Here is a 19,393-nt window from a genome sequence, read left to right on the forward strand (position 1 = left end):
TAGGGAATGGCACTGTTAGGAGGTGTGGCCTTAATGCAGAAGGTATGGCCCTGTTAGAAGTTTGTCACTGTGAACTTGGAGCTTTGAGGTCTTTTTTTTTTTTTTTTTTTTTTTTAAAGACTATAAATGACACTTTATTCAGTCATTTTCTTTACAACTGAAACTCTGGGAATTCAAAGTTAACATGGTTGCCTGTGAGCTTCTTATACACACCAGAAAAGGTTTCCACCGTGTGCTCCGCATTGTTCTGCTGTGCTTTGTCTGAATGCACCTTTGTGAGCTGGTTGCCATGCAGTTTCACACGGAACCTCCTACCCACAATTTCACTGGGGAAAACCAAGTCCTCAAGGATGGCGTCATGCACTGCTGTCAGGGTGCAGCTTCTGGGGCGCTTCTGCTTATTTTTCGTGCGTCCTTTCCTGGTTGGGCAGAATCCTCCTCTGAGCAATGAAAACCACGTGTTTCCCACTGAACTTTTTCTCCAATTCATGAACTAGGCAGACTTGAATTTTCTGCAAAGATTTCAGCTGAGGAACTGGTACAAAAATTATGATAGTTTCCTGACCACCACCAACTTCAATTTCCTTGGCCGCAGTGATGTTGAGTTCCGGGAGCTGCGCCTTGAGATCTGAGCTCATCTCCAGCTCGAGCATCACCTGACAGATGCTAGCCAGACTCGAATTCGTCTGGGTTCTCACTGTTGGCCTTCACAATCCTGGCACTCGAGCTGAACACAGCTTCATCTTTACGAAACACCAGCTTAGAAAGAGCAAGCTTTGAGGTCTTAAACACTCAAGCTACACCCAGTCTGAAACACATTCAGTGTCCTGGCTGCCTGCAGAACTGTAGAACTCTCAGCTCCGCCAGCGCCATGTCTGCCTGCATGCTGCTGTGCTCCCTGCCATGATGATAATAGATTAAACTTCTGAAACTGTAGGACAGCCTCAGTTAAACGTTTGCCTTTATAAGACTTGCCTTGGTCATGGTGTTTCTTCACAGCAATGGAAACGCTAAGACACAAGCACTCAAGCCAGGTACGGTGGCTTGTACTCTTCCTGCTACCCGAGGATTCAAATATACAACTCTCAGCTTCTTCTTTTATACCGTGTCTGTCTACCTGCCACCATGCTTGTAACAGACATAACCTCTAAAGCTGTGAGACAGCCCCCAATTAAACGCTTTCATTTATAAGAGTTGCCATAGTCCTTGTGTCTCTTCACAGCAACAAAGTACTGACTAATGAAAAATAGTACCAGGAGTGGGGTGTGGTATTGCTATGGCAGGCCTCATCATGCTGATTGTTGGTCAGCTGTGGACTTTAACTAGGAATGCAGTTAAATGCATTAAGTGAGGCTTATGCAGTCATCCTACAGAAACATGAAAGACAGTGTTGAGGGTGGTTTGAATCATTGGAGGCCAGATCAAGTACTTTCAGAGTCAAAGAATATTAGTAAGTGGCCTAATGACCAGTCCTGTGATAATTTGGTAAAGAATGTGACTCTCTCCTCCCCATGTCCAAAAAAAAAAAAAAAAAAAAAAAAAAAAAAAAAAAAAAAAACCTACCTGAGGCTAAATTGAAGAGCTTTGGTTTAACAGCATGGGCAGAGGAGATTTCCAGACAACCCAGTATTGTGTTACTTGTTTATTAATGGCCAGGCTTATGCAAAAGATCAATCACGAAAAGGAGTAAGCTAAACAATGAGACACACAAGAAGGACAGTTTGAGGAGAAAAGGACTAGTAGGAAGTGTAATGGGGTTAAGTCCAAGGCTCAAGATGATAAGCAGATTTTTAAAATGCCTGGTGCAAAATGAAATAAAGAGAGCGGTGACCTCAGGGCAAGACCCCAAGCAGCTAAGCTCCAAGTTGTGAAAAGGAATTAAAAAGTGAAAAAAAGAATTAAAGAAAAGCTTAGGGCTAGCTGTGGTGGTGCATACCTTTAACCCCAGCACCTGGGAGGCAGAGGTAGGTGAACCTCTTGAGTTTGAGGCCAGCCTCCTCGTAGTATACAAAGCAAGTTCCAGGACATCCAAACTTACACAGTGAGGGAAGCCATCAAAGACAGAAAGCTCAGGCAGATGTTATTGAGTGAAGAGGGCATATTACAGCCCCAGTGAGCAGCAGAGCATGGCAGATAACCCTATGTCATTCTGGCCTTAGAATCAAGGATACAATAAAGGTGGTATAGAATCTCCCTCTGTGGCTAAGGAAAGCCATTGATGCCAGGTGTGTGTCAAGGGCATCCCTGCATGGAAGCCCAGACTACCTTCATATGAAGCTGTGAACATGAAGCCTAGATTGACTTGGAGACCCCAAGCATTGGAGATGTCATAATCATGGCACAGTTACTGAGGAAAGCTGCAATCTGGGACTAGAACCAGACAATGTGAGAGAAGTATGTTGCAGTTAGCAAAGCTGAAAGGAGCTGGGCATCTGAGGAGCCCTTTGACATCAGACAAGAAAATGCAGAATTTGAGGTTTTTCCATCTTGTTTTTGGTCCAGCTTTGGTCCAGTATTTCCTCACTATGCTCCCATTCCTCCTTTTGGAATAGTAAGGTTTAGCTAACGTATATGTTATGTCATTGTGTATTGGAAGTATGTGATCTGCTTTTTGAATTTGATTTCATAAGAGGTTACAGCTAAGAGATTGTCTTGAATCTCAGAAGAGACTTTGAACTTTGGACTATTAAACAGTATTGAGACTATCACAGACTATGGGGACTTTTGAAGTTGGAATGGTTGCATTTTTTGCATTATAATATGTCTAAAAGCCTAAAAAGGTCAGGGAGTGGAATGTGATTGCTTGAATAAGAACGGCCCACATAAACTCATGTATTTGAATGCTTTTTTTTATTTGAATGCTTAATCAGCAGGGAGTGGTACTGTTTAAAAGGATTAAGAAGTGTGGCCTTCAGGGGTCCTGCTCAAACTAAGGTAGCAGCCAAGGAAATACAGGCAGTAAACTTTAAAACCCTACCCAGACCTAGCCAATGGTCAGAACATTCTCCACAGTTGAGTGGAGAGTAGGATATGACTTTCTCATGTACTCTGGTGCCTCACATTTGATCATGACCCCTGGAGGGGGAGACCTGGTGGCACTCAGAGGAAGGATAACAGGTTACCAAGAAGAGACTTGATACCCTATGAGCATATACAGGGGAAGGTAATCCCCCTCAGGAACAGTCATAGGGGAGGGGAATAAGGGAAAAATGGGAGGGAGGGAATAATGGGAGGATACAAGGGATGGGATAAACATTGAAATGTAACAAGAATAAATTTTAAAAAGTAAAATAAAAAGCTGAGTGAAAACTTAAAAAAAAAAAGTGTGGCCTTGTTGGAGTGGGTGTGTCAGTAGGAGTTGGTTTTGGGGTTTCAAATGCTCAAGCCAGTCACAGTGGCTTTTTCTCATCCTGCTGCCTGAGGACCTAGATGTAGAATTCTCAGCTGATCTTCTACACCATGTTCCTGCTACACTGGTAACAGACTAGCCCTCTGAAACTATACGCAAGCCCCAATTAAATGTTTCCCCCTTATAAGTGTTGCCATGGCCATGGTGTCTCTTCACAGATAGAGAACGCTGACTAATACAGTTTAAATAAATTGTTTGTGGAGAGACTCATGGGAACTAATGTGTTTTCAGAGAATACTGCCTCTTCCCAGATCCACCACCAGAGTAGTGAAAGCCTGAAATGAAATTACAAGTCAACAGTCATTCATAGTTGTAACCCTTTACCAGCTTAAATGCCCCCTTGTGATTTGCATGTGAAATTGGAACTGTCTCCCACAAACTGTACATCAAACACTTGGCTCCCAGGCAGTAGCACTTTTGTAGGATGTTGATATGATTATTATGTAATTCAAATGCTGATTTCTGTATTCCCCCTATATCTGGTTGCAATCCTTGTTCTGAGACTCTCTTGTCTCAATGTTGTGTAAACACTGCTCCCCAATTGTCCCCCTTGTATGCCAACATAGCAAGTTACAGCCAGTCACTGAGCAGGGGAAATGATAGGGCTGGACTTCCTGCAAGCCTGGGGCGGAGGAGGTAGAAGAGGAAGTAGGAGAGTGAGCAGGGGTTTCAGGCACTGGCAGAGAGGAGAAGGAGAGATGAAGAAGATTCAGCTGGGGCAAAGAAAAAACTAAAAAGCCAGTAACTTGGGGATTTTGGCAAAGATATAGTAAAGATAACATAGAGGATTAAGAACAGACTTAAACTGCTCAGATTGTGCTGTACATCTATATAAACAAATATGAAAGGGGCTAAGTTATTTGTGTGATAGCCCGGTTAAGAGAAAACTAAGAGAAACACAGTTATATGAAAAATAACCTTAACAAATGGTGCCCAACATGGGTGCCACCTGTAGGCTTTGATCTTTTAAAAACTGTCTTCATTTGATGTTCTTTAATGACTTGTACTTCCCTTCCAACCCACTACCCTAGATAGGAGAGAAAAAGAATAATGGCGACATGAGTTATAGACCGTTTTTAGACTCCCTTCCTCTCTCCACTTTTCATCACCCAGTTTCCAGCAGACCCATTAAACAACGAACCAGAAATTCAGCAAAGTGACGGCAACTGCAGCATCCAGAAGCCAGAGCAGCAGCCAGAACCCAGAACCTTGAAGTGTTCTCTGGAGCGTCTCTCTCTAGGAGTGTTTCTCTCTAGGAACATCTAGATGCAAAGCAATGACCAACCAAGTAACATGAAGTGATGCAAAAAGAAAAACAAACAAACAAACAAACAAACAAAACAAAAAAACAAGTCTCTGGCTTTGGGCTCATATAGATCTCCTCTCAGAGCATTACCAGGATGTTTACCACCTGACAAGACCATGCTCCTACAGGAGGCAGTTCCTCTTCTAGTGGACAAACACCATGTGTCCCCTCACAATTCTGGTTCCAGTAGACAAAACATCACATACCCTCACACAAGTCTTTTTCACACCCCAAACTTGGGATTAAAATAAAAACATGTTTATGTCTACTGCAGTAGGAGATGGTAGTAGCTTGAAGAGGCGAACCTACCTAAAAGAAGGAGTTCACTGGTAGAGAACTTTTGAAGGCCACAACAGGTCTCGGTCCCCTTCTACTGGGTCTCCAGGTCTCGGTCTCCTTCTACTCCGTCTCCAGTCTGTCTTTGGGCAAGTGCCATGATCTCTGCATCACCATGAGCCCAGAAGAAATATAAATGAGAACTACAAACTAAAGAAAGCCTTCCCACTTAATTATTGTATTACAGTATGTTGTGACAGTGATTACAACCTGACCAAGTACATTACTGTCCCCTCTCTTGATACACAAATCTAACACAGCTAATTCTCCCTTGGCCTTACAAAATAATCCTGTGTTATAGGTTTGAGTTTAGGTTGCACTTCAGATGAGATCACTGGCTTGCATGTAGTCCTTGAGGATAAAAATCAAATTGTAGAATCCACCTTTTTGGGTAGAATATTCCGGTCAGTGTGGGAAGGCTGCAGAGACAACAGAACAGTGGACTGTATTCCACATAGAGCTGATTCTCGGCAGGAGACGGAGGAGTGGGATGATGAATTTGATTTGCCTCACTATTTACATTTTTTCTTTACACTAAGTTTCTCCCTCTAGATCTCCATGTAGATTATTCCTGTTGTTAAATCAGTAACATTTTTTTAGACACAAGACTGGTTTGATTCATTTATTTACCCATGCAACAAATATTTGTTTTGTGTTTTGGAAAGGCCAAGCATTGGCCCAAGGGGCCAAGCATTCCCATGGGAGGAATGCAAGAAGTGATGAAATTTTCACATTGTAATTATAATAATAAATATCAAGTTAGAATAAATGAATTATAATCAGTGGAAATGAAGGAGGCGGATGAGAAGAGGAGTGAATAAGAAAGGAATTAATTTTTAAACAAGTGTTTTATGTTAGACTTCACAGGAGACAGAATATGAAAGGTGTAACATACAGAGAAGGGCAGCTATGCTGTTAGCTGTGAGAGTGGTAGGACCTTCTGATGTCTCAGTGTTGGTCCTGGACAATAACAGAAGCACCATGCACTTACTCACAAGAAATTGAGTTCTACAAATAGACAGTAAGCTTCAAACAAAGCCTAAATCCCCAAAAGATAATTAAGTGGTCCCACAACTTCCCTTCAGCCTCATCTGAGCCTGGACTGAGGATAAGGCTAACATGCTCCTGGGCTCCTGGGCTCCTGGACCATGGAAATTAGATAACAAGAGATAATGTGGCAAAGTGTTCACTGTGGCCTGTTTGCAGTCAGCTAACCAGTAACAAAAAGGCCCACACATGGTGTTTTCTTCTTTGTTCACAAAAACTGAATTAACTTTAAAAGAAATAGCAAACTTGCAAAGGCGCGTGGAGGGGGGCAGCGGGGGGAATGGGGGTGGAACAAGGCATGCCATGCCCAGGTCTTTGCAGTTCCAAGAGAGAGAGAACTGAGGGCGTCACTGTAGTGTGCCAAGTGACCTTAAGCCCAGTTTATTTGTGGGGAAGGTCATGTCCTATAGCTCTTCATTTCTTTCTTTCTCATTCAAATGTGTTCACCTTTAAGTGTCCATGGTCTCAGTACGATCACACTACATACACTGACACTCACTTTCTGTGAAGCTTCTAAACGTCACCATCCAAAAAGAAGTCTCAATGAAAAGTAGGGAAAAGTTAGACCCAATTGTTATGAGAGATGCAGCCTTAGTGAACCTTGCCGTCCTCGCTGAAGGGGTGTCCCAGGGTTAATGGATACCCTCAGAAGGGCATTCCAAATACAGTAAGGCCAAGCAAACAACCTACTTTAAATCCCAGCATAGGATGTGAGTGCAGGTGAAAAATAAGAGCAGCGAGAAGTAAAATGAAACAAAGAACCTACTACCAAAAAATTAAAGCAATGTAAGCTACTTGATAGGAGAAATGATAGGTGAATGAATTAGCATCAGCAATACAAAGAAAGCACACACTGAGATTTTAAACATATTAAAATAAGAGCAGGACCTTACATGAAGAAATATAGGCAACCAAGTAAAGCTGAGAAGAGGAGAGGTCTTCCAGGAAAGAGCATGCACATTGTTCATCTAGTGCCAAACAGTCAGTCCTGAAAGTATACATACAATATACAGACTAAAAGATTGTATTTAGGAATATGTATTTGAATATATAAATGTATATGTGCATGAAATAACAGTTTGTGAAAGAAGAGGACATGAATTTGAACAAGAGTGGGAACAGGTATAAGAGAAGATTTAGGGAGAAGGAAAAAGGAAGAGAGAAATGCTGATTAAATTATAATATCAAAAATTTAAAAAAATTAAAGAACATGGTGAGTTTTTATGATCAACTCATATGAGCTGACTGATACACTATTCTAGTATTCAAGAGAGAGATGATTGCAGATGCATAGAAAACGTTCCACAGATAGAAACAAATAACTTCCCGACTAGTGTATGATATCATATACTCACTTGATTCCATTATTTTTAAAAAAAACTAACTCATAGCTAATTAAAAGTCTATAGTATTAGAAAGTGGAAAGTATACATATAAGGATGACACACAATAGCAACTGAGGTTTACTTGATGTCTTTAAGGTTGGAAAACTGGAAATGTGTTCAGGATTAATACAATTGAAAATCATTCAATATTACTCATCTTGAAAATAAAGTAAAAATGGGAACTATATATGAAATACTCCTGAAGGATACATAAATTCTATTTCCTAATATTCACTAGTGAGTGTATTTCTGTGCGTATGCATATGTGTGTTGTGCAGCAACTTTTCCATGTCTAGGTTTGTATAAAGCAAATGCCCTGGTACCTGTGCCTTTGAGAAATACACAAACAAAACAAGTGACTGGAACTGACATCCTGAAACAGACGCTGACTAATGACACCCATCAGAGCAATGTGGTGAAGACAAGGACATGACCTCCTACATGGTGGAGCAGTTTGCGTCTACGCTGTCCTGGAGCTTCTCTTTGGTGATGGCCTTTCTCACGGGCTCCGGCAGGATGACGTAAAGACCTTACAGCACGACACAATCATTCACATGCCCTATGTGTCAGGAGCTAATGTGGGAAATCCCAAGCAAGACCAAACCTTCAAGATGATGCACCACAGCAAAATATCTTCATGACACTGGGGTCTGCAAACATCTTTAAGGGATTTAGAAATCACTATGAAATAAAAGATGGATGTATTGGGCTTTGTTAAAAATTGATGCCATCTGTTCATCAAGAAAGTAAGTGACGATGTTTCTGAGTATATAATATGTATATATTAACATATATATAGTTGTAACGTTTATATATAAATGTGATGTGAGAAAAATGGAACCTTTTTACCCTATTGGTGTGAACAGAATTTGATACAAACATGAACAGCTAGATGAATATCTTCAAAAATAAAAATTAGACTTTGTATGTGATCCAAATTTTGTACTCAGGGAATATTTTGAAAATTTGAATTCAAGGTCTCAGATAAATACCTGTATCATTATGTTATACAGAAGAATTATTATCATAGACAAAGTATGGGAACAATCTAAGAAGATTAACAGATGTATGGTTTAAAAATGCAATCTGTGTATATGAGGGAATATTATTTAACCTTAAAAAGGAGAGAAGTCTTTCCATTTGCAGCACTGGTGAATTTAGAGTTTATTATGTTAAGTAGGATAATCACAGAAGTACAAATGCTGACTGACCCATTTTAAGGGAACTAAATAGTCAAATTCATAAAAGCAAAGTATAAAGTCAGTTTCCAGGCCCGGGGCAAAGTATAAGTATGCCGTGTCAGCACTGGAGAACGAGATGGAAAAGACAAGGTCTGAGTTACTCAGGAAGTGAGCAGGCCACATGACAGAGGCTCTAAGTGGCTGCCCCCAAAGGAAAGGCTTCTCTGAAGGAAAATGTATATCCCCCATCTCCTTAGAATGTCTCTATTCAGGTCAGAACTACCTCCATACGCTGAGCTCCTGGCACAGACCTAGCTGGATTACTCTTAAAGAAGATAAACATGTCATGTATCAACCAAGGGTTAGAGATAATTCATTGCTTTAACAAAGAAGCCTAAGCAGAGGCAGTTTTTTGATATTTTCTTTGCTAGTATTATCAGGGAAAAAGGAGATATGGTCCAAAGCCACACCATGAGGAAGGGATCCATCTTCAGTGGCCTTCACAATTACAAATTCCTATTTCACTTCTTAGCATTGACCCCTCACGAGCTGAAACCGTAAAATAATTTAGGCTATGGGCAGGAACTGGGGAATAGATACAGTTTGTTTCCATGATGAAAATCCAGAGATTCAGTTGCAAAGCTATACACCAGAAGGGATTAGTGACAGACTGGAGTTTCCCCGCAGGCATTCCTTCTGAGCAGGATGCTCCTTTAGGAGGAGAGAGAACAGCAGAGCAGGCATCCCTCTGGCATTCCTGCCCCTGGCCAAGACAGAACCCAGGACACCTCTGCTTCTGGCCAAGGAAATAAGGAATGGTCAGCTTTCAGGATCCCTGAAACCACTTCCCTGGTTTCTGTCTCTTGTTTTTATCAGTGTTGTAATATGAACTCCAGTGGGTTTGGTCAGCCTCCCCTTAAGCCAGGGAGCTTCTCTCTTGACCTGTCTTCGTTTCTTGCCTGAAGTTTCTTTGGCAGATTTACAGATTTTCTGTAGTTCCCAGATGGAAATCCTCCAAAATTTTAGTAACAACACCAAGGCTGGCCAAACCAGCACCAAAGGCAACTGAGCCCCTTTGGAAACCTGGTGCTTTAGCTAGTGGGTGAGTGACCAGGGGAAGCACTTCCCTACACAGACCTTTGGAATCAGAGTGTCCTTGTGACTCTATTATGAGAATTATGTTTTTCTCATGACATCTCCAACGTATTTAGGTTCCCACTATAACCTAGACATCACCCACATAGCCTCATACATCACCCTCTAAGTGGCTCCCTAAAAAGAATACGACCTTGCTTTGAATTTTGTTAATGTCTTTTTAAAATCTACAGATGAGTCAAGGTATAATAAATTCAATTCATGAAATTGAATTTTATGCATATATTCAAGTTGAAAATTCAAGCCACATAAACACTGCAAAATTCTCATGTTATGCTGAACATCAGAAAAGATACCTTTGGCTGAAATAAACTAATTATAAATTAGGAGAGTAAAATTTTGGCATTAAGTTTCCTTAAAATTAATCTATTTTTTCGCTTTTAGAATAAAATTTCTCCTTAGAAATTCAGTACCAATGATTTACTTTGTTCCATTAGCCATTATAATATGATAGTGCAATTTGAAACTATTTTACTATTGTTATTTGAACTGATTGCCTTGTCTTTATGGTATGGTATGCTAAGCAACATGATTTAAATAGTTAGATTTATATATGTCTTAAAGGACGGTTGTGTTTGGTTTTTGAATAAGGATAGCATAGCCTCAGAATTAATAACTATTAGCCCTATTTCAGGCTACTCTATGGAAAACACTACTGGGCAGTTTTTAGCTCTAAAAGGATACTCCAGCACCACATATGGATAACTGGGCTTTAATTCAGGAGCCTAGAGCCAGATGGAGCTGAGCAGCCACTGGGCACCATCTCTGTGGAGCACTGCCCAGCTGCGATTTACATTTAAGCTCGAATCCCACAGGGAGGAAGGTTGTTTAAGAAGGATAAGTTTTGTTTTCTCTGTTCTCCACGTTTTAGGCACAGAGGTGAGTTATTTTGTCTCTTGCTTTTCTCTCTTTGGCCCCACTTGCCTCCTGATAGAGTTCATTTCCCTTAATATTAGAGCACAATTTCTCTGCAGGAGCTATCTGCAATTATCTTTCTGGTCTACCTGGGACTGGTATGAAAAGAGAAAGGCCACAAGTCCTTAATAGCTTAGCTAAGTATTCTGTGGCTTTCTCTAAAAAAATTCATCCCTGTATCTATTTCTTTACCACAATAACAGGAATAAACAAGAGCAAATCAGATTTTAAAAGATCCCAAATATAACATTTTTTGGTTATAAATCTTATTGAAATACAAAATATTTTTGGAACTATCATTCTGTACTGGACCTTTTCTCAGACTTAGTCACTTCCCTTTACATCATTACTCCGATCTAGCAACTTCTTCATTCTTATTGGCCTGTGGTATCTTTCTTTCTTTATTCTTTGTGTGTGTGTGTGTGTGTGTGGTGTGTGTTGTGTGTGTGTGTGTTGTGTGTGTGGTCTGTCTGTCTGTCTGTCTGTCTGTCTGTCCCTGTGTCTTTGGGTGTTGAATGTGACCCATGTGCCACAGAGTGGGTGAAGAGGGTAGATATCTGTCTCTACTTCTAGCCTGTTTGAGACAGGGTCTTTCTGTACTCGCCTCGGCATACACCTAGCTAGCTGGCCTAACAGCCAGGAAGCATTCTCCTGCCTTCACCTCCTTTCTTGCTATAGAATTCCTGGGATTACACAGGTGCATGCACCAAGCTGGACTTTTACACAGGGTGTGGGCATTTATACCCAGGGCCCTCGTGTTTGCACATCAAGAACGCTACTCAGCCATCTTCCCAGCCCTCTAGTCTATTTCTACCCTACTTATTATCACTGCAGCATCTGCTGTCACTATTCACACCACTGTTTTGGGGGTGCCCCTTGCCCACAGCATATGAGGTGCATGCTTATCGCCCTCATTCCTATGACCTTTCTCTCTCTTGGGCTTCCTCCTCTCAACATTCTCCATGCATTCTTCCTTTTTTATTTTAATGTATAAATATGGGCTTTCTCTCTCATATTCCCTCCAATTTTTACTTACTTCTTAAAGGAACTCAAATTACCAGGACTACATGACAACATCTCTGCAATATGTGACTTCTTTTTGTATAATTCTCCAAAATGCTTAGATATACTCCACGGTGCCTCCCATGCTTCTTTGGCTGTGAAGTGAGTTCCTTGGGCCAGAGAGAATACTGTGTAGGATAGCAAAAAGGCCTGTCTTCAAGTTCCTCTGCCTCAAATTCCTGCCTTCAAGTTCCTGCCTTAAATTCCTGCCTTCAAGTTCCTGCCTTAAATTCCTGTCTTCAAGTTCCTCTCCTTAAATTCCTGCCTTGAATTCCCTCAATGATGAGCTGTGGCATGAAATGCAACTCAAGTAAGTGATTTTTCCTCAAAGTTGTTTCTCATCAGAACAATTACCAAAGTAACAGACATGAAAACTAGTGCAGCTCCACTGGCTCCATCACTTTCTTTGTGTCTATTATTATTCATCCTCTGGTGTTAGCTGTTTTCCTTGTTTCTGGAGAGTTCTCAGAGGTCTTTCCTACAAGCCTTATTATTCTGAGTTATGTCCATAAAATTATCATGCCTAATTTTAAAATATTAAACAGTTACTATTATATTTCTCTTCTCAACTAACACGACCTAAGAGTGCACAATTTCTCTGAATTACACTGGAATTGCTATCTAAGTGATCTTAATTTATTCCTGAAATTACAATAAATATTATTTTATAAAACTCATGTTTTGTATGTTTTCTATGATATTTACCAATTCATTTGTTTGCCACATCTTATTGGGTAGATATTTTCATTATCATTTTTTCTAAAATGCCCATATCATTTGTAAATTTCATATGGCTGTGCTGATTTTAAACATGTACTGACATCCTACTATGGGTAGTCACTCATTTCAATATAAGCATTCTGAAAATTTTCTGCACACAAACACGTTGGAGAAGTACTTCTAGTATTGAATGTTTTTACTATCCAACGTATTTAAATCTAGAAAAAGATTTTTATGTATACATTAATTCTTCATCAGATATATTAAGTTTTAGTGATTTAAAAGAAAATACTTTGAGGCCAAAACGAAGTGAGGGAGGATTACATTCTGAAACCAAGAGTTTTTAAAAAATGATACCATCCATAACTTAAACTGTTTTTATTCTAGTTTTCGTTGTATAGTGGTATGTTAATGTAATGTGACTTCTAAGATCAGTGCAACAAGCTAATTTTGTCTTGCATTTAAGTATTATTTCTCTGAATCTCAGTACTTACGGATTATTTTTACCTTTCATTATTAATGTAACTATTCAGTAGATTTTATACGTCGTCATACACATGCACACAGAGATGCACACATGTGTGTGAATTCAAGAACATGTGAAGCAGTGGAGCACAGATCTAATTGGAGTGATGCTGGTGATAGATCTTGTGCACAAAAACCACCCATGAAAAGTGATGATAGAAAACAGACTTGATACCCTGTGAGCATATACAGGGGGAGGAGGTCCCGCTCAGTCACAGTCATAGAGGGAGGGGAGTAAGGGGAAAATGGGAGGGAGGGAGGAATGGGAGGATACAAGGGAGGGGATAACCATTGAGATGTAATATGAATAAATTAATAAAATATATTTTTTAAAAAAGAAAAAAAAAACAGGTTCAGGGTCACCTCCTCTGCTGCCTTACTCTCTGAAGGACTCTAACATCTCATCCAATTTCAGAGCTCTAAGCCCCTCTGACGCAGCCTGTTAGGGTCATCAGGGGTTTCTTTCACACTTAGCACTGTCTGTCACTCTACTCTAAGATGACACAAGTAAAGGCAGAAGCAAACTACTCCAGTTAACAGGAAGCCCAAGTCTTCTGGTCATTGTTTCATTGGACAGTGTTTGAAATTAAAAAGCCATGGGACAAAATAGAACAAGATGAACAAAAATATAAAACTCTGTGTTACATGAGCAAAGGCTGAATCAAAAAGGGTCAAGTGACAATCACTGACAATTTTTATAATGACACGATTGAAGAATGACTTCTCTAAAGACATTTTCTGCCAGGTGATTAGTTTATTTTGTGTTTCTAGAGTAAAAATCATCTCTCTATTTGAATTGGCACAAGGAGGTTTGATTTAGCACAGTACTCGGTTGGATTGCTTACCTTATCTCTGTTCTGACCTAATGTCAACCTGACTACATGTCACTGTGACATGAATGAAGAAAAGCATCAACACATTGCATTCCACACACATCAAATCTAGTGACATACCCATCAGCTGATGTATGTATTGCTATAGTTCCAAGGTGTTACATCAGGCCTAGGCAGAAAAAAATGATAGATGGGTATCAACCAAAAGATAAATCTCAGTGACATGTAAAATTCTCCAGCAGAAAACAAACAACAACAACCTGTTGTATGTTTCTCTTTAAAGCATTTCCTCAGAATGAGTAATGGCCCAGAATTGCTTATTGAAAATACAGCATTCCTATATGATCATTGCTATTTTAATTTTAATTTTTAACTATGTGCATGGGGTAGGGAGTTATCATCATATGGCTGCAGGGTCCCACAAAGCCAAATGAGGCCACTGGATCCTCTAAAGATGGGGGGCGGGGGACAGGTGGTTGAGCTTGACCTGGCTACTGGGAATGGAGCTGTCATTTGTAAGAGCAGTGAGTGCTCCCAAGTGCTGAGCCAGCTCTCTAGCAATGATAATTGTTATCTTAATCTTAAGAATATTAATTTCATACCAACAAAAAGGTAAGAGCTCATGTTAGAACTGTGTGATAATGGATATCAAGTTCCATTGTATGAATTTAAAAATATCTCTTGCCTAAGAACATTCCTTTATAGGAGCAGAACATCTGAGCACCACTAGACCTTAGGAATGATTTCTCGAAACTTCATGTTCTAGGAGAGGGAAGCCAGTCTATAAGCACTAATAATGTTTGCCCAAAGTGACACAGGAACAAAAAGAAAATTAAAAGCAGCATTTGACTTTCTATGTCAAAATTGTAGTGCAAACTTACAGGATGGGAAACAAAGGCTTCTTGTGTACACAGAGGGATAGCTATATATGTACACATGTGTAAATAAGTGTGCATGTCCTTACACAAGCACACAGAGGCCGGGCTCAGATGTCTTTCTCAGTTACTCTTTTTACTTTACTTTCTTGCTTGATTCTGAAGCTCAATGTTCTGGCTGGGCTGGATGGTAGACCACCAAGTGCCCACATACCACTGTACTAGGGTCCCAGGCATGCACAACCATGACTTCTACTTAAAGGCTGGGGACTTGAACTTAGGACCTCCTGCCTTTATAGCAAGCATTCCTACTCATCAAGCCATGTTAACAGCCCTAAGACTTGTTCTTTTATTTTTCATAATACAAAGGAAGCATACAATACTAATATACAAATTCTTTAGAATATAACAATGTCTCATTTCACCATAGGCTATATTTTGGCCTTTGACATGAAAACCTGATAAAACATAAAAGTGGTTCATTGTGAAACAGAAATCTGTTGTTTAGTAAAATACTCAGAAACGCAGCCAAGAGAGTAGCCTGGAGAACCTCATAGCCGACGGCAATCAGAAACATTCACTGTGGACAGCGTGGTCATTCTAAAGTACGAACTCCAATCCAGTTGATTACTGTTATAGTTTGGTTTCTGACACGATGATTAGCAATACTCATATTTTAAAAGGTTTTTGCAAAACGTTAAATGAGTAAAATATGTGCTTGTAATTAGCACTACATTGTGTAACAAAATGGACTGGGTTAAACTGTGGTCATGTAATTATTTCTTTAATGTGTAAGCTGTCACTTGAAATCTCAACTATGATTTAAGTTGATGAGTGATTTGGGGAAGTGTGTGTGTGTGTGTGTGTGTGTGTGTGTGTGTGTGTGTGTGTGTAATCTGAAACAAGCATCCAAAATTAACCACAGACATTAAAAATTCTGTAAGTTACCTTTATCTCCACACAGTGTTTATTAAAACACTAAGCCTTAATAAAAAATATCCTGGAGTGTGTGCCAGTGTCACCAATTACCAAAAAAGAGAAGGAACATTCAAGCGTTGAATTTCTGAATGATGCAGAAGCTGCATATACTAATATTGGTAAATATAACTCAGTGACAATTGGCACTAGGACAGAGTGGGAATCTGAGGATACAAAGTGAAGTCATTTTTGTTTCAGGACAGTATGCTCAGAATGGAAGGAAAAAAGCCTGTCATTCACCACAGCTGCCTAGTGGACCATTTTGGCGCAGATTTACTATGTCAGCTTGGAAATTTTTTTCTCTAACCCGTTCTCTGTCCCCAAACAACACAGGACAGTACCATCACCCACCGGCCATTTGGTACTGTGGAGAGAGTGTGAGAAGCACTCGCGAGTAGTAAGTGCTGAAATTCAGGAGTAATTAATGAGGCTGCTACCTGCAGAGAACATGCTTGCAGGAAATAACAGCAGTGTGAAAACAGTGTGTCTAAAGTGAAAATTAAAAACCATTTCCATTCCATATCGAGGACATTTTGCAATTCAAAGTATCCTGTATTCAACTTTACACATTTATGCTCAGTTCACTCTTATTTTTGCTTCTCCCAATCCTGCCAAGGACCAGACGCACATTAAAGCATTAAAATTGGTGAATCACAAATGTCAGCTTCCCTGAGCACTGAGCAGGAGTGCTGCATTTCCCTCACGAGTGATAAAATAACACCCTAACCTCGAAACATCTCTCCTCAAGTCATTTTAGTTCCTACTTTAAGTGGAACATTATTGTAGGGTTTTTTTTTTTTTTTTTAACTGAGGGCCTATTTATTTAAAGAAAAAACTGCCAACAATGGGGCCAGAGAGATGGCTTGCTGGTTAAGAGCACTAGCCGCTCTTGCAGAGGATTTCAGGTAGGTCCCCTGTTCCCATGTTGGGAAGCTCACAGCCACCTTTATTTCTAGTTCTAGGGGGACCCAGTACCTCTGGCTTCCTTGGCTACCTGCCCTCATGTGCTCTCATACACACCCATACACATAGTTTTTAAATAATAAAAATAAATATTTAAACATATTTTACCAATAATCCCATTTGGGTTTTTAGATTTCATGTATTAAAAAATAAATATTTAGAAAATATTTTTTTACAGTCCATGTTGCTTGGAGAAAATGTCAAAGATGAAGAAATATCAATTTTTGCAGTATTGTGTTTTATGCTGACACATGGCATTAATCTTTTGCTGACGTTAATCAAATTCTAAACAAAATGTTAGAGCAAACAGGCCCTGATTAACCCTAGCACTGTTTGCATCATTCTCTTCGTACTGCTCAACTAAAAAAAAAAAAAAAAAAAAAAAAAAAAAAAAAAAAAAAAAAAAAAAAAAAGTTTCAAAATCAATTACAGATAGTAATCACCTTTGAGGTCTTATAAAATTAAAATTAAAGAATTTTACAAGTTATTGCTTTGCTTACAATGAGGGTTAGGGAGCTAAAGTAGAACTCTAGATTTGAAGTTTTCAGTCACCCATTCATATCAGACAAATGTGGTATTTGTGCAAACAAATTTTGTCACTAGGTAGACTTTAGAGACTCAACTCACTTCGTCATGAACAGTTAAGTCAAGAGGGCAGTGCTCCCAGGGCATCCACAGTGCTCTACTGTTTTAGCTTTGTGTCTCAGTTCCATGTGAGGATTATAAAGAATTAAACATTTTGATGTTCAAAACTTGACATATGTATCTTGCTTCAAAACGAGACTATCTTATACTCCACTAGCACTTACCTTAAAAGGCAGAAGAGTAAAAAATGATGCACTCTGGTGCCCAAGATTTGATCACTGCCACTTGGCAGGATGACCTTGCGGGCACACAGAGGAAGGGGATGCAGGCCATCTTGATGAGAATTGATAGGCTGTGGCCAGACAGTGGGGGAGGAAGGCCTCCGTGTCAGAGGTCAAGGGGAGGGGAATAGGGAAGAAGAGGGAGAAAGGATGGGAACGGGAAGATAAGAGTGAGGGGGATAACAATCAGGATGTAATGTGAATAAATTATCATTTTTTTTAAAAAATGAGGCATCAGAGGCAATCTGAAGTCCCAGGAAGCTGAGGGGCAAACATTTACTTCACCTCTACTTAAAGGGTTTTAAAAAATGAAATGTTAGATTCGCCATCTAGGGAAAGCCATTCTGATTTCAGTGTAGAAGAGAGATTTACCCGAGAACAAGTTTGTTGGCAAAAATAGAAGTTAAATGACTGTGAGTGTAGTGAGAAAGGTGCTGTTGGACACATTCCAAATGGTCAGACACATCCACTAACTTGTCTAGCTTGTCTGTGGGTGCCCTGCTGGCTCTGCACATGCTCATAGCTCCTGCCACTCAAAGATGACAAGCTCCATTTGCTTTAGGCAGTTCATCTCTTACATTTAAAAGCAAGATAAGCACAGTTTCAGCTCCCTGTGACCTGACTCCTCAGGATGACTGCCTCGAAAGGAAAAAGCCAGGTGACACACAATTAAAGTATCGCTGGGCTTAGAGAAATCACTTTGTGAATTTGGTTAAATATGGTTTCCTGTTCCACACATGCACCCAGGTTCAAGGGTAGTGATGATATGAAGAAGGAGGTCCCATGCAACAAACAAGAGCACCACAGATGGAAGCCTGCCTACAAGGGCTTCAGGCTTCATAAGGAGCCTCCCACAGGAACAGGGACTGCTTCCTTGGCTGTGTTATCACAAGGATCACAAGACAGCTGCTAAGACTTGGGCAACTAAGGAAGAAGAAAAGAAAAAAACATATTCCAATTAGAAAATGTTCAAAACACATAGCAGACACTTAATCCAAGAGGATGAACACAGTGGATAACCCATGAAAAGTTATTCAGCATTGCTAGTCATTGGGAAAATACAAATGAAAGCCACAACGAGCAGAATTCCATACTTACCAGAATTACTAAAATTAAAATCCACCAGTTTATTAAAAAAGCATCACAATTATAAGTGTGTATGTACCTAGTAATGGGATTAAAAATAAATAAAGCCAAGGACTCAAGGAAGTGGAATAGCTCACTATTAGTACAGCAACATCAAGAAATAGCTCTAACCTTATTTCAGTAATTGATTTAAAAATAGATATAGTTTCAAATATCTATAGAGTACACAGAATACCTGGAAACATTTGCCACATTTCTTTTTTGGCTAGCAATAGCCAAAAACATGGAAGGCAGAAAACCAGAGGAAATGTTGAACTCAAACATGATGACAAACTACATAATTTCCTTATCATCAGGATGGTTACTAAAAAACACAAATAGTTAATCTTAGGAAACATTTACTTGAAATCCATATGAATTTTATTTAATGTCAGGGTATCTTTGGGGAGAAAGAAAGAATGTTTTCACTGGAAGTCATGTATTGCCAGCTGAATGATCACACTTCAGATGTGCTTCTTGCCCCATTATAACTGATTCAATTACACAATGGGACCTTTAAATTCTTGAGACTCTAACTATGTTGATCCTTTTCTTAAGTGATTAATTTTAATAATATACAGAGATACTTCCAAGGTTAAAGCCAGCTACAGTCTTTGAAGAAACTAAAGGTCAGAGTTAATACAATCTACTGTAAACCAATCTTGGTTCCTTGTCAAAGCACAATACAGATCTTCGGAGCAGAGGAATAATG

The 19,393-nt window shown here is 39.6% G+C and overlaps 1 protein-coding gene and 1 pseudogene across 2 annotated transcripts in view; one reads left to right on the top strand and one right to left on the bottom strand.

The window, feature by feature from the left end:
- Fubp1 (far upstream element binding protein 1) overlaps positions 1-19,393 on the top strand; it is a 909,332-nt gene that overhangs the window by 235,771 nt on the left and 654,168 nt on the right. The window lies entirely within an intron of this gene.
- On the bottom strand, positions 152-984 carry LOC127206456 (40S ribosomal protein S7-like; annotated as a pseudogene).

This window comes from Acomys russatus, chromosome 23 (genome assembly GCF_903995435.1).
Source record: "Acomys russatus chromosome 23, mAcoRus1.1, whole genome shotgun sequence".
In the NCBI taxonomy this organism is placed as follows: domain Eukaryota; kingdom Metazoa; phylum Chordata; class Mammalia; order Rodentia; family Muridae; genus Acomys; species Acomys russatus.